This window comes from Mobula hypostoma, chromosome 8, assembly GCF_963921235.1.
Source record: "Mobula hypostoma chromosome 8, sMobHyp1.1, whole genome shotgun sequence".
Lineage (NCBI taxonomy): Eukaryota > Metazoa > Chordata > Chondrichthyes > Myliobatiformes > Myliobatidae > Mobula > Mobula hypostoma.
The window spans coordinates 96515036-96532149 of NC_086104.1; the positions used below are offsets into that span (position 1 = coordinate 96515036).

Here is a 17114-nt window from a genome sequence, read left to right on the forward strand (position 1 = left end):
AAAAATATCACGATATTAATTAAGCCTGGTGGTATTTCACAGTCTTTTCATTTGCTTTCAATTATAGAACAGCCAATAGCAAGCTATTATCCACTGGTGCACGATTTAGAAGCTACACATTCATGAGATTGCTTAATTTTATCTATATAACAGAGGAAATAATCTGGCCCACCAAACAATACAATATTTACTATATAGACTGGATGTACACATTTTTGAGTTATCCAATCATAATTATTTGTGACATTTTGGTGACGTGACACTAAATGCCATTTTTATGTTCTTAATGCAGAGTATAGGCTTCAAGGCATAACATTCCATTTAATTTTGAAAACTTAAACAAGTTATTGCAAGTACAACTGACAGCATTCATAAGAGTTAAAGTCAGAGATAAGCAGGAAGTCAGATGCTGGAGATATTCAAGAAGAAATTAGGCTAAAAATGGGAGGATTTCTGTCTAAAGAATGGGATAAATGATCATGTTTTTATCAACCAAGAAAAACATTCCTTCTGAAAATCCAAACATACCACAGTGGTGCTAGAAAGTATGTGAACCCTGTAGAATTATCTCTATTTCTGCATAAATATGACTGAAAATGTGATCTGATCTTTACGCAAGTCCTAAAACTAGATACAGAAAACCCAATTAAATAAGTAACACAAAAATGTTATAGTTCTTCATTTATTTATTGAGAAAAAGTATGTGAATCTCTGGGGTAATGCCTTCTACCAAAGCTATTTGGAGTCAGGTGTTCCAATCAATGAGATGAGATGAGATGAGATTGGAGGTGTGGGTTGTAGAGGTGCCCTGCTCCATAAAAAAAGATGCACAAAGTCAGGTAACTGACAGAGCCTGCTCTTCTCAAGAAAGATCTGTTTATGTGCACCATACCTCAGTCAAAACAACTTTCAGAGGATCTTAGAAGAAGAATTGCAGAGATACATGAAGCTGGAAAAGGCTACAAAAGCATTTCTAAAGACCTGAGTGTTCATTAGCCCACAGTAAGAGAAATTATCTACAAACGGAGGAAACTCAGTACTGTTGCTACTCTCCCTAGGACTGAACATCCTGCAAAGATCACACCAAGAGCACAATGTGCAATGCTGAAGGAGGTGAAAAAGAACTCGAGTAACAGCAAAGGACCTGCAGAAATCCCTCAAACTTGATAAAGTGTCTGTTCATGTGTCCACTACAGGTTACCCCCGCCATCCGAAGGTAGAGCGTTCCTATGAAACGGTTCGTAAGCCGAAATGTCGTAAAGCGAAGAAGCAATTACCATTTATATGGGAAAATTCTGTGAGCGTTCGTAGACCCAAAAATAACCTACCAAATCATGCCAAATAACACATAAAACCTAAAATAACAGTAACATGTAGGAAAAGCAGGAATGATATGATAAATACACAGCCTATATTAAGTAGAAATAGTTCTCTACAACGATTGCCTGAACAGACCTCCGTAGCGAAAATCTCACGCAACTGCTGTTGGCATAAACGCGCTTGCCAGTAACCTTTAAACTATGAAGCTGCCAAATCTACCAAATAACACGTAAAAATACACAGCCTATGTAAAGTAGAAATAATGTATGTACAGTGTAGTATCACTTACGGGAATTGGGAAGACATTGAGCATACTGATGATGGTGTGTTGGACTGAGTTGTCGCAGGTTGGGTGGTGCAGTGGCCCCCACCCTCCAGGCGGCTGACTGATACATTGCCGCGAAGAACGCAGCGGTAGCCAGGAGGCACCCAGCACATCTTTAAGAAATAAGCCGAAATAAACATGCTAATTAATTAGGTACTGCCTGGCACGTAAATGTCGGCGCAGATCAGAGGCGATTGTCGACTGCATCGCCTCTGATCTGGGCCGACAATTACGTGCTAGGCAGCATCTAATTAATTAGCATGTTTATTTCGGCTTATTTCTTAAAGATGTGCTGGGTGCCTCCCGGCTACCGCTGCATTCTTCGCAAATCGGTACAGTATCTGTCCGGGGCCCCGGTGTTGGGGTGGTGGGACACGGGGGTGTCATCTGATTGTCAATCAGGGCAGGCAGCTTATCTTCTCCTATGACTGCCCACCTCGATGTCGAAGGTCGAGGTGCGTCATCTGCTGTGGCTGAAGTGGAAGGCTTGCTTGACTGCTGAGCCTTGCACATTCTTCCATCGTACAGTTGTTTGTAAGCATTCAAACTATCCTGCAAATATCCCCTAAACCTACGTACCCTTTCAAAATTAAAGTCGTACTTTATCATTGCCGCGAAAATCTCACGCAGTTGCTTCACTTTCTGCATTCGGTTTCGATTGTTATCCTTTCCACTTCCAATTGCATCAGCTCTTCATCTATCAGATCTTGGTCATGGGATGCCAAAACCTCTTCAACATCATCTTCGTCAACTTCCACCAAGCCAAACTCACTTTGTCTTTGCTTCCTTCACCACGATCAAAACGCTTAATTATGTCTAGTTTTACGATAAGTGTAACACCCTTATTCTTTCAGGCTTTTCCGACACCTTAGAACTCATCTTGCTAACGGCTGCTCAATGCAACGTGTTAAAGCTATGCCGTTCTGAATCTGGGGCAGAGCGGCTGCTCGGGGCACGCGCTGCCTTTCTTCGTAACAGTGAAAACACCTTCTGAAAGCAAAAACAAGGTACTAATGTAGGTCTTTCATAACAGTGAGGTTTCGTAAAAGGAACGTTCGAAAAGCGGGGGACACCTGTATAAGAAAAACACCGAACAAAATGGTGTTCATGGAAGGATACCACAGAGGAAACCACTACTTTCAAAAAAAAAAAAAAAAAAATTGCTGCACATGTCTACAACACTTATTGAACAGTGCTCTGTGGACAGCTGAGACAAAAGATGAACTTTTTGGCAGAAATGCAGATTGCTATGTTTGGAGGAACAAGGGTACTACACACCAACATCAGTACGTCATCCCAACTGTGAAGCATGGTGGAAGGGGCATCATGGTTTTGGGCTGTTTTGCTGCCTCAGGGCCTGGACAGCTTGCAATCATTGAGGGAACAATGAATTCAAATTTGTGTCAAGACATTTTACAGGAGAATGTCATGGTAGCAATCTGTCACATGAAGTTTAATAGGTTGGATAATGCAACAAGACAATAATACGAAAGATGAGAGTAAACCAACAACAGAATAGTTTAGAAAGAAGAAAATTTGTGTTTTGGAATGGCCGAGTCAAAGTCCTGGCCTTAAAGGAGAACAGTCTATCAGGTTCACAAACTTTCTAGCACCACTGTACATCCATTCGTCCCTCCTTATCCAAACTTCTAATCACGTCCTTAAGAAGTCTATCAGACATGACACAAAGATTTTTCTTTGAAGAAACATTTCCTAATTATATTACACCACATCAGTTGGTTCACCAATTCCTTTTTTTGCTGGTTACAACTTCAATAATATCTATCAAATAATTTCTCAGCTTTCTGGTTTTTCATTTTTGGGAGACATTTATTGTTGTCACATGCTTTTACATTACTGTAAAAACCATTACTATTTTATTTTTCCACAGTGAAGGCATGATATTTTCTCCAATGAAATAATGAATGACTTGTACAAAAATACAAAAGACATGCAGGAAATTGGTCTCAGTAGTGCGGTTGTTAAACTTAACAGAGGACATATCCAACTGGTTGGCTTCAATGCTGCCTTAAGGTACAGCCTTTATAAAATGTTCACATGCTGGCAAGACTTTAAACCTAATTTCCCAATTCACTCCCGATATTTACATAATTCGGGCAGCACAGTAGCATAGTGATTAGCACAATGCTTTACAAATCCAGTCACCCAGGCTCAATTTCCACTGCTGCCTGTAAGGAGGTTATAAGTCTCCCTGTGACTCCGTGGGTTTCCTCCCACAGTCCAAAGATGTACCAGTTGGTAGGTTAATTAATCATTGTAAATTGTCCAGTGATTAGGCTAGAACTAAATCAGGGGACTCCTGGGCAACGTGGCTTGAAGACCTACGTTGTATCTCATTAATAAATGATGATTTTATTTAACATCAAGACATTAGTCTCAAACTAAAATGTGTCATCCCAAAATTCTAACATTTTAACTACAGAAGTTATTTTGAAGAGGAGGAAAACTGCTGCAGAAGCTACAAATTATCTTCAAGTAACCTGAAATTAAGATTGAGAAAACTGTCACCCAATTTATTCTGCTCTGCCTATACAAACCTCATACATAACATTTTCAAGATTATTTTCCATAAAAACACATGAACACAAAAATAAGGGAAGAAAATTCTGATTTTTGAACTTGCTCCATCATTCGATAAAATCATGCGGTATTTGACCTCAGCTCCACTTTCCCCACACATCTATGATACTTTTTCCAAGTGATATTCAACAGTCTAGCAATAAATCTTCAGCACACCTATGATAATTAAGAAAATTCCAAAATTCACAACCACTTGTGTAATTAAGTCCTTCATAGTCCAATGTGGATTGGGATTCCTGGTTCTAGTGTCCCTAGCTAAGGAAAACATTTTATTAGCATCTCCCCTCTTAAGTGCTATGTATATTTAAAAAGACACCTATGCTCTTCCAGACTTAAAGAGTAATTTTAAATCAATTCCTCTCATAGGACAATTCCTCCACCTAGAAATTAGTTTAGTGATACTTCATCGCCCTGATCCCTCGTAAATCCTCAAATTAAGAGATTAAAACTGCATAGTACATCAGATTTGATCTCAGTTTATATAACTGCACTGAAATGGCTACTCCAATCCTCCTAAATTAAAGGCAGTGACATTGTTTCGTACCCTTGTTGTTTACACTGTGCCCATGCTAACTTCCTACATTCAATGCAAAGGCAAATTTTATTGAGGTTTAAGATGGTAGAGCTATTGCATGATACATTAACATAGAAACATAGAAAATAGGTGCAGGAGTAGGCCATTCAGCCCTTCGAGCCTGCACTGCCATTCAGTATGATCATGGCTGATCATCCAACTCAGAACCCTGTACCTGCTTTCTCTCCATACCCCCGATCCCTTCAGTCACAAGGGCCATATCTAACTCCCTCTTAAATATAGCCAATAAACTGGCCTCAACTGTTTCCTGTGGCAGAAAATTCCACAGATTCACCAGTGTGTGAAGAAGTTTTTCCTCATCTCAGTCCTAAAAGGCTTCCCCTCTATCCTCAAACTGTGACCCCTCATTCTGGATTTCCTCAACATCGGGAACTATCTTCCTGCATCTAGCCTGTTCAATCTCTTTAGGATTTTTTATGTTTCAATAAGATCCCCCCTCAATCTTCTAAATTCCAGCGAGTATAAGCCTAGTCGATCCAGTCATTCTTCATATGAAAGTCCTGCCATCCCAGGAATCAATCTGGTGAACCTTCTTTGTACTCCCTCTATGGCAAGAATGTCTTTCCTCAGATTAGGGGACCAAAACTGCACACAATACTCCAGGTGTGGTCTCACCAAGGCCTCGTACAACTGCAGTAGAACATCCCTACTCCTGTACTCAAATCCTCTTGCTATGAATGCCAACATACCATTCGCCTTTTTCACCGCCTGCCATACCTGCATGCCCACTTTCAAGGACCGGTGTACAATGACACCCAGGTCTCGTTGCACCTCCCCTTTTCCTAATCAGCCACCATTCAGATAATAATCTGTTTTCCTGTTCTTGCCACTAAAGTGGATAACCTCATATTTATCCACATTAATTTGCATCTGCCATGAATTTGCCAACTCACCAAACCTATCCAAGTCACCCTGCATCCTCTTAGCATCCTCCTCACAGCTAACACTGCCGCCCAGCTTCGTGTCATCCGCAAGCTTGGAGATGCTGCATTTAATTCCCTCGTCTAAATCATTAATATAAATTGTAAACAACTGGGGTCCCAGCGCTGAGCCTTGCGGTACCCCACTAGTCACTGCCTGCCATTCTGAAAAGGTCCCGTTTATTCCCACTCTTTGCTTCCTGTCTGCCAACCAATTCTCTATCCACATCAATATCATACCCTCAATACCATGTGTTTTAAGTTTGCACACTAATCTCCTGTGTGGGACCTTGTCAAAAGCCTTTTGGAAATCCAAATATATAACATCCACTGGTTCTCCCCTAACCACTCTACTAGTTACATCCTCAAAAAATTCTAAGAGATTCGCCAGACATAATTTTCCTTTCACAAATCCATGCTGACTTTGTCTGATGATTTCACCGCTTTCCAAATGTGCTGTTATCACATCATTGATAACTGACTCTAGCATTTTCCCCGCCACCTATGTCAGGCTAACCAGTGTATAATTCCCCAGTTTCTCTCTCCCTCCTTTTTTTAAAAAGCAGGGTTACATTAGCCACCCTCTAATCCTCAGGAACTAATCCAGAATCTAAAGAGTTTTGAAAAATTATCACTAATGCATCCACTATTTCTTGGGCTACTTCCTTAAGCACTCTAGGATGCAGACCATCTGGCCCTGGGGATTTATCTGCCTTTAATCCCTTCAATTTACCTAACACCACTTCCCTGCTAGCATGTATTTTCCTCAGTTCCTCCATCTCACTAGACCCTCGGTCCCCTACTATTTCCGGAAGATTATTTATGTCCTCCTTAGTGAAGACAGAACCAATGTAGTTATTCAATTGATCTGCCATGTCCTTGTTCCCCATGATCAATTCACCTGTTTCTGACTGTAAGGGTCCTACATTTGTCTTAACAAATCTTTTTCTTTTCACATATCTATAAAAGCTTTTACAGTCAGTTTTTATGTTCCCTGCCAGTTTTCTCTCATAATCTTTTTTCCCTTTCCTAACTAAGCCCTTTGTCCTCCTCTGCTGGACTCTGAATTTCTCCCAATCCTCAGGTGAGCCACTTTTTCTGGCTAATTTGTATGCTTCTTCTTTGGAATTGATACTATCCCTAATTTCCCTTGTCAGCCACGGGTGCACCACCTTCCTTGATTTATTCTTTTGCCAAACTGGGATGAACAATTGTTGTAGTTCATCCATGCGATCTTTAAATGCTTGCCATTGCATATCCACCGTCAACCCTTTAAGTATCATTTGCCAGTCTATCTTAGCTAATTCGCGCCTCATACCTTCAAAGTTACCCTTCTTTAAGTTCAGAACCTTTGTTTCTGAATTAACTATGTCACTCTCCATCTTAATGAAGAATTCCGGCATATTATGGTCACTCTTACCCAAGGGGCCTCTCATGACAAGATTGCTAACTAACCCTTCCTCATCGCTCAATACCCAGTCTAGAATGGCCTGCTCTCTAGTTGGTTCCTCGACATGTTGGTTCAGAAAGCCATCCCGCATACATTCCAAGAAATCCTCTTCCTCAGCACCCTTACCAATTTGGTTCACCCGATCTATATGTAGATTGAAGTCACCCATTATAACTGCTGTTCCTTTATTGCACGCATTTCTAATTTCCTGTTTAATGCCATCCCTAACCTCACTACTTCTGTTAGGTGGCCTGTACACAACTCCCACCAGCATTTTCTGCCCCTTAGTGTTATGCAGCTCTACCCATATCGATTCCACATCCTCCAGGCCAATGTCCTTCCTTTCTATTGCGTTAATCTCCTCTCTAACCAGCAATGCTACCCCACCTCCTTTTCTTTCCTGTCTATCCCTCCTAATTATTGAATATCCCTGGATGTTGAGCTCCCATCCTTGGTCACCCTGGAGCCATGTCTCTGTGATCCCAACTATATCATATTCATTAATAACTATCTGCATATTCAATTCATCCACCTTGTTACGAATGCTCCTTGCATTGACACACAAAGCCTTCAGGCTTGTTTTTACAATACTCTTAGCACTTATACAATTAAGTTGAAAAGTGGCCCTTTTTGATTTTTGCCCTGGATTTGCCTGCCTGCCACTTTTACTTTTCACCTTACTACTTTTTGCTTCTACCCTCAATTTACACCCCTCTGTCTCTCTGCACTTGTTCCCATCCCCCTGCTATACTAGTTTAAATCCTCCTGATCAACAGTAGCAAATGCTCCCCCTAGGACATTGGTTCCAGTCCAGCCCAGGTGCAGACCGTCCTGTTTGTACTGGTCCCACCTCCTCCAGAACTGGTTCCAATGCCCCAGAAATTTGAATCCCTCCCCCTTGCACCATTTTTCAAGCAGGTATTCATCTGAAATATCCCCCTATTTCTACTCTGACAAGCATGTGGCACTGGTAGTAATCCAGAGATTATTACCTTTGTGGTCCTACTTTTTAGTTTATCTCCTAACTCCCTAAATTCACCTTGTAGGATCTCATCCTGTTTTTTACCTATATCGTTGGTACCTATATGCACCACGACCACTGGCTGTTCACCCTCCCACTCCAGAATATCCTGCAGCCGCTCAGAGACATCCTTAACCATTTGCACCAGGGAGGTAACATACCCTCCTGGGGTCTCGTTTGCGGCCGCAGAAATGCCTATCTATTCCCCTTACAATCAAATCCCCTATCACTATAGCTCTCCCACTCCTTTTCCTTCCCTCCTGTGCCATAGAGCCATCCATGGTACCATGAACTCGGCTGCTGCTGCCTTCCCCTGATGAGACATCTCCCCAACAGTATCCAAAACAATATATCTGTTTAGGAGGGAGATGACCTCTGGGGACTCCTGCACTACCTGCCTACTGCTATGCTGTTTAGTGGCCACTCATTCCCTTTCTGCCTGTGTAGCCTTTGCCTGTGTAGCCTTTACCTGTGGTGTGGCCAACTCACTGAGCAAGCTATTCACGACTTTCTCAGCATCGCAGATGCTCCAGTATGAACCCAATCGCAGCTCCAGCCGCTCAATGCGGTCTGCCAGAAGCTGCAGCTGGACACATTTCCTGCAGACATAGTCGTCAGGGACACTGGAAGTATCCCTGATTTCCCACATGCTGCAGGTCGAACAAACCACGGGGCCGATCTCAGCTGTCATGACCTACCCAATATGTTGCCTCAACTTTTGAAATGTGGACGTGGAACGTTGCCTATTGCCTCAGGAGTGGTATGGGCCTCACTGGGAGCAAGCTCCTCCTCACCCTCTGCTCACTTCAGCCAAAGCCCTTTCACTCTGCTACCACTCACTTCACTGCCCGACGGATAGGGAGGTCCTCTTTTTAACCGCTCAGCGCTCACCTGGATGACGTCACGCGTCTGCACAGTGGTACCGCTCTTTCCCTTGGAGTTGTTAAAACAACTATTGCTACTGCCCTAGCTCACTTAATGTTAACAACGTTAACAATATGATTTTTTGTCTGAAGGATTGAATTAACTTTGTAATGAGGCTGTAAAATCCACAAGTGAAAGAATTTTCTCTATGTTCATTTTACCAAACTTCTCTTATTTATAAAAATCTTTATTAGGTTCTGAGCTTTTTTTTAAAAAATTAAATTTTCGAAAGGCATTGATAAATATCATGGAAGTAGTATAACGTTGAAAATTTATAGAATTTATGGCAATGTATTAGTGTGATTGTGCATTAATATGCCTAGGACTCCAGAAATACTAACAGTTCCTGCTTTTCTTACCATCACTGATAACTTCAATTTCTCTACGTTATGTTCTAGAAGACACACAGCAGCTTTGTCTCTTACTCTGAATATATCTCCAATATCTTTTTTCAACTTGCAAACTTTGCGCTTAGGTTTATATCATCAGCAACCTTGTGTAAAACATACTCCGTGCCCAAAGCTAAATCATAGATAAAGCCAGTAAACAGCCTCAGTAACTGCTTGATACACCCTACCAATCTTACTCTCAGCTTTCTGTCAACTATCCAATTCATGCCAATACATTGTCAATCATTCCATGAGTCATAATTTTTGCACCATAAGAACTTATCAAATGCATTTTTGAAAATACGTCCTTCTCAAAAATGCTAAGGGGAGATCTAATATTGGACTTTAAAATTGCAAGAGTTCATAATGCTGAACATGCAGATGTTTTTCTAATGATAGATTTTAAAATCATCTATACAAAGCCAATTCAATCCTGTATGATTAAAATTTCACAGCCCAGATGTATTCAATCTTTCTGAACTCTACAGAATAGATATACATCCTGATGAAATAACAAACTTTAAAATAAATGTATTGTGATAAGTAGAAACCAAGATTATAATTGATGACATAAATGCTGTCTGTATTGTCTAAGAGAAGGTGATAGATGCTTGTTAATCACCACTGACGTGCTTGGAGGAGGTGCAAGGAAAACCAAATGAGAGCAGCAGAAAGAGAAAAATGCTGGAACTGCAATGTAAAAACTGAAGTTGCTGGAAATCGTAAATAAAACAACATGATTATTGGGTAGCATCTGTGGTGAGATGAAATTTGGTTAATGATAGCCAGTCATCTTGTTTGGGTCTGTAAATTTAGTGTTAGGTTCTGAAAGTGAGGTCAGAGTGAGAATGAGAAGGCGAATTAAAATGAAAGACATCTGAAAGCTCAAGATCACACTTTGAGCCAGTCACCCAATCTACAGTCAGCTGATGAAATAAACAGGTTACCTCATACAAAATGTAGTATATTAGATTTGAAATGAAAATAATTGGTATCAGCTGGAAGAAATATTTAGGTCTCTGATAAGAAGCAGAGAGATGAGGGCACATGTTCCGTCTCTTGAAAGGAAAATGTCATGAGGGGAGTTAAAAACAAACTGCTGGAGAAACTTGGTGGGTTGGGCAGCATCTTTGAAGGCAAAGGGATTATCAACACTTCAGGTCAAGACCTGTCATTCATTTCCTCTAGAGATGCTGCCTGACCCGCTGAGTTCCTCCAGTAGTTTGTTCTTGCTCTAGATCACATCAGCTGCATGCTCATATCACTGTGAGGAGAATGATTGGTCAAAAGAAAAGAATAAACTAATTTTGGCCACCTTCAATGTATTCCATCAGCTACCCCATCCCTTTCAGCAATCCAATGTAAATGCACCTTCCACAAATCTCAGGTTCACTCATTTCACCAACATTCCCCTTCCCAGGGCACTTTTCAAAAAATCTTCAATTTTCCATAAAAACATCTGTGTTTAGAGAATTTTACATTTCACCTTCAGAAGGCATTTTCTGTGTCATTAATTTAATTGCAAGGTAATTAACTTCCCGTAGGAATTTAAAATTCATAAAAACACATGCTGTCAAGAGCTACTATTACAAGTAACAATTTACATAAATTTGCCACAAATGTTAATTTAGAGAAGCACACAGACTCCATCATCCCTCCCCTAGGTGTTTCCTCCTCCTAGAACATATATTGTAACCTGAACTACATACAAAAGCTTGTAGCAGGATAAACATCAGCTAAATCAACTTACTCCTCACTTGATCAGTGCAGTACAAGCAAGAGGATGGAAAATGATAAAAGCGATGGTGAAGTGTAAGTAGCAAAGCAAGTAAATTAATTACAAAATCACCAGCATCATCCTGGGCTTAATCCTGCAAGTGGTTCCTAATCCAATTTTGCACTATTTGAATTGCTGAATTATGTATCTTGCACAACATCTTCTGTTGTGATCTTAGCTTCGAAGGACAGTCCACATTTGTAAGCTGATTACTTCTGCCAATCAGCTCTCCAGGGCTGCTTAAGGTTCAGATTCTCACAATTATCGCCCGAGGGTGAAAAAACTGAATTTCTGTCTTCATGACTTCAACTCCAAGTTTTCTATGAAGTCAGTCAGGAGAATGGGATGTAACTTCAAGTCTTTTTCACAGGGGAATTCAGAATTTGGTGCGAGTTAGATAGGAAAAGGCTGATTATCTTCACACTGTTAAAAGATTTCCATCTCCCTTTAAAGAACTAGCTTATACCTTCATTTGCTCTATTTTCTTTATTGTTCAAATATTTTTCCATTTTTTTACTTTGCTTGTTTACATTTTTACTAATAAAATTAAAAATCTTAAAGCATGCTAAAACCTTTTGAAGATCTCCCAAAGACATAAATAGCAAATGCTCAAAATGACTGATACTTGCATACTATGTAAACTTCAATGCTTTAAAGCTTTCCTGCAAGTTAAAACATAGTTTAAAGCCATTTGCAAGTCTGTTCTACTTGAAACATTCAACAAGTTAGGATCAATGGCGTTTCCTCTTCCTTTCTACCCCGTAATTCCTTAGAGGTCAGTTTAGGCCGGTATTAATAGGCTTTGCAAAATGAACAGCTTTTGCAGAAAGGTTTGTACTTTATCCAGTAATAATGTTATGTGAATCTATCCACTTTGAAGATAAAGGCATCTCAATAAACAAAACTCATACCACTCCCCTAGGTACTTTTAATAGGCTTCACCGTATTTCAGTTGAGTCTCAACTAGGTAACACGAAAAAAGGTAGAATCAGAATATAATAATAAGATGGCCTTCAGTTCATATGGGATAGGACTTTCAGAATCATGCTATAAACACTTACTAGTTTAGCATCATTCCTATCACCTAAACACTCCATACCTCATGTGCTGCTCCACAGCTCCACACTACATGAAGATTTAAATGTTAAAAATATTCTCTTTTCAGAAAAGATTAGTATTAGTTGGAACTCCCAAGCTGTATTTAAAATACTTCATCATAAAAAGGTAGCATTGAGAAAGCATTTTTACTGTCCTACTTTTAACATAACAAAGGAAAAACAGAAAAACACAATGCCCTAAGATACATGCATAGACACATCTCTCAGATATATATCTCATTTTACGTTGCCTTCAGGAAATCCTGAAGTAAAAGCACAGCAGCATTACATTGCAGTTGGGTAAAAACACATAAAAAGGAACTTATTTCATGCTTGGAATATCCAGTCGTGGGTTTTTTCTGCTAGGTTCCGTTAGATTTATCTTTTAAATTTTCTCCAACTGCAGCAGCTCTCTGAATATCACTAAACAGCATTTTCCATCAAATCACCAATTAAAGGTAACAGACAGAACTAAACATGTTTTATCAACAAGCTAATTATCTGAATGGGTGAAATATATTCTTCACCCATATAAAACTAACTCTGTAACTTTTGCTAATTAAAAAAGGGACAGTAAATAAGAAAGTGAAGAAATAGAATGAAGGATGGGGGGGTTCAGAAGGCAGTGAAGTGTAGGACTAAGAAGGAGAGGGTGATATGCAAGGGAGGGCCAGTGGACAGCTTGGAAGGTAAAAGCAAAGATTTAGTGGAGGGTGGGGCAAAAACAAGATGGAGTCAATGGAGGTCAAGTGATTAAAGTGGATGAGAGTCTAAGAGTTTAAGGCAAGAGCAAAGGCAAACATCCAGGGAGAAAACAGGTAATGAAGGGTGAAAGCACAAAAGGGACAAATGGAGACCATGAAGATAAGGGAGGCAAAGGGAAGTTCACAGTGTGGGAAAGACAAGTGGCTCGCAAAGCACGATGGAGACAAAGAATGTAAGGAAACCTCAGGAATGCTGAGAACATGGGGAGGGGGAAGGGGAAAGTTACGCAAGAGCACGAGATGTGGGGGGTAGTGGGGGAGGGGGGTGCAAAGGTATTGAGTGCAAAGGTATTGAGTGCACAGGAGCTGCCGAGAACACAAGGGAAGGAAGAGATGTGATAATTGCAAGGATGCTGACACTGTAATAGGGGTGCAAGATTTTAAGTGTTTATTTGCAAAGGTGAGTGCAACTACTGGAATTTGCTCACCACAGTCCAGTCAGGTGGATAAACTAAGATGTACATATAGAAAGTTCCAGACCAGAGATAGCAACACAAGTACGCAACAAGTTTATGCTATAATTCCTTTGTTATGAACACCTGATTTATTTACATTAAACTGTCAAAAAGCAGCATCAAAGGACCAAATGAAGTAATCTATTTAACAGATTATTAGGTCACTATCTAGAGACGTACTAAAGCTTCAATTATACCAATGTCTAAGAAGAATATGGTAACCTGCTTCAAAAACTATCACCCAGTAGCACTTACATCCACTGTGATGAAGTGCTTTGAGAGGCTGGTAATGAAACACAACAACTCCTACATGAGACATGACTTAGAAAACACTCCAATTTGCCTACCGGCACAAAAGGTCCACAGCAGATGCCATTTCATCGACTCTTTACTCAACCCCTTGGAACATCTGGACAGCAAAGATGCACAAGTCAGGATGCTCTTTATCAGCTATAGCTTGGCATTCAATACTATCAAACTCAAAACAAATCAATAAGCTTCAAGACCTAGGCCTCAATATTTCCTTGTGCATTGGATCCTCAATTTCCTCACTTACAGACTACAGTCAGTTCAGATAGGCAACATGTAAGTACATGTTCAGCACAGCATTGTGGGCTGAAAGGCCTGTATTGTGCTGTAGATTTTCTATGTTTCTGTGTAACATTTCCTCCTCAATCTCCATCAGCACAGGTGCACCACAAGGCTACGTGCTTAGCCTCCTGCTCTACTCATTTTATACTAATGACTGTGAGGCAAAGCACAGCTCCAATGCTATATTCAAGTTAGCTGACAACACTACTGTCACAGCCGAATCAAAGGTGATGACGAATCAGTATATGGGAGGGAGATTGACAAACTGGCCCAGTGCTGCTGCAACAACAACCTCTCAATCAATATCAGCAAGACCAAGCAGCTCAATAATGACTTCAAGAAGAGGAAACCGAAGGTCCATGAGCCAATCCTAATTGGGGGATTAGACATGCAGAGTTAGCAACTTTAAATTCCTCAATGTTATAATATTAGGGGAACTGTCCTAGGCCCAGCACGCAAGTGCAATTATGAAAAAAGCACAGTAAGGCCTCTAATTCCTTAAAAAGTTGTAAAGATTTGGCATGACATATAAAACTTTGATAAACTTCCTTAGAAGTGTGGTGAAGAGTATATTGACTGATTTCATCATATAGCCAGGTATAGAAACACCAATGCCCTTGAATAGAAAAACCTCAAAAAGTAGTATATATGGCCCAGTCTATCACAGGTAAAGCCCTCCCCACCACTGAGCACATCGACACAGAGCACTGTCACAGGAAAGCAGCATCCATCATCAAGGATCACCACCACCCAGATCATGCTCTCTTTTCGTTGCCACCACCGGGAAAGTACAAGAGCCTCAGGATCCATACCACCAGCTTCACGAACAGTTATTACCCCTCAATGATCAGGCTCTTGAACCAGAGGGGATATCTTCACTCACCCCATCACTGAACTGTACCCACAACTTACTAACTCGCTTTCAAGGAATCTTCATCTCATGTTCTCAATATTTATTGCTTATTTATCATTATTATTTCATTTTTACTTTTGTACTTGCACAATTTGTTGTCTTTTGCACCTGGGCTGTTTGCCCATACTGTTGGTTGCGATCTTTCATTGATTCTATTGCATTTCTTGGATTTACTGTGTATGCCTGCAAGAAAATGAATCTCAAGGTTGCATATGGTGATATACATTTACTTCATTAATAAATATACTTTGAACTTTAAGAAGCTATTGCTACTGGAACCTTCAAAGTTTTGCAGCAAAGGGCACCTGTGGCATACTGACAGCATCATTAATATTAAGGAGCTACATTACAATGTTGCTTACTTATCTATTATAAGATTTATTTTGGACTTATCTAATTGTGAACTGAAAAACAGGAAGTTAAAGCAACACAAACGGTGCCTTCAAAAAGCAGTATACAAAATAGGTTGCCAGGGAAAGGTTGTGGAAGAAGAAAATTGTTGATTGTGTGAAAATTTAATTAAGTTTAGCTTGATTTAATTGCTAAAGTAGATGAAACATTTATACTTAATGGTCAAGGTTGTATTCCAAAAGTAAGGATACAAAATATAAATACAGTACTATTTAAAACTGTGGCAATCTACAATGTAGTTTTAAGAGTATTACTATAGGCACACTATAGCTGGACTTCAAGGCGAGTGGTTCCAGGCGCAAATCCAGCTGACTCCTTGTATACTTTTCATCCATGCTGGCTTGAGTGTCAAGCTAGCAACTGGGCCACATTTAAAAAAAGACAAATGCTAAAGAAACAGCAAGGTTGCCACCTGATGCACTACAAGGCAGGAGAGGAACTCAACTCAACAACAGGTACACTATCACATAATACTGCTGCTTAATTAACATATTAGCTATAATAACAGTTGAAAGCACAAAGACTATTACAATTTTGGACAATTATTTAAAAAAGAAAAATAATTATTTCACTCTAGCATTAATGATACAGCAGTTACAAATAACGTCATCACTAATAGTACATAAAGAAACTCAGCCATGCTTCCCATGGCTGACATAATATTTGGTGCCTCATACAGTCATTTCACATATATATATTCCTGCTAATATACCCTATAATCTCACTTCCCCCTCCCACCCCGCCCCGGTTTAGTTCCTGAGATACTAACCTCTTTTGCGTTTGCAATTTCCTGTTGCTCCAGCCCTGCCTACTGAGTTAAATTTCAGCCATTTGCTCACTTCAATTTTCTTTGCTGTACCATTACCAACAATGTAGCACATTATGAACTACATTAAAATTCTGTTAATCCGCAACCCTTGGCCTTTTGGCAGTACCCAACTCACAGATATTTCAGAATATCCAATGTTATTCCAATAATATTCCAACATATTATTAACTTCAATTTTAAGCATTATGCAGTAATGAATTTCTCGTGAAACAAGCTTAAAAGAAGCACAGGAAATGAAGCCCAAGTTTTAAGGGACCACAGGAAGGAGATGCAGCTGGAAATTCAAAGGAGCACAACAACAGAGCCCCAGTACAAGACCTCCAAGAGTGCAGTGACTAGATGCTGTTAGTTTCAAAGATGGTGGGGTAACAAGGACCCAGTGAATACAACCAGGACCCTAGCTGGTGGAATGGTGAATGGGAATCGGTCTCTGAGCATGGGAAGGGTGTCCAGGAAAAGGTACTCCAGCAAGGGAATATGGTAACCATGGCCCCAGTGGCACAAAGGAAATGCAGAAATCAGCACGTGGAGAGCCAAATGCAGAAACATTAGATTACCAGGATGACAGGTTTCACTGCTCTACTCTATAATTAAGATGCAGTGAAACTCTGCTATCTTTTTCCCATATGAGACACGAGGGTGAAATGAGCAAGGAAACAGCTGCAAATTCAGTATTTGCCTGCTTTATTTGCTACGAGTATTGGAGCCTTATTGCAACAGACTCCTCTAGGT

General features: G+C 40.2%; 1 protein-coding gene across 6 annotated transcripts in view; it reads right to left on the reverse strand.

The window, feature by feature from the left end:
* The window catches only part of LOC134350757 (KH domain-containing RNA-binding protein QKI), a 559128-nt gene that overhangs the window by 383318 nt on the left and 158696 nt on the right, over positions 1 to 17114 (reverse strand). The window lies entirely within an intron of this gene.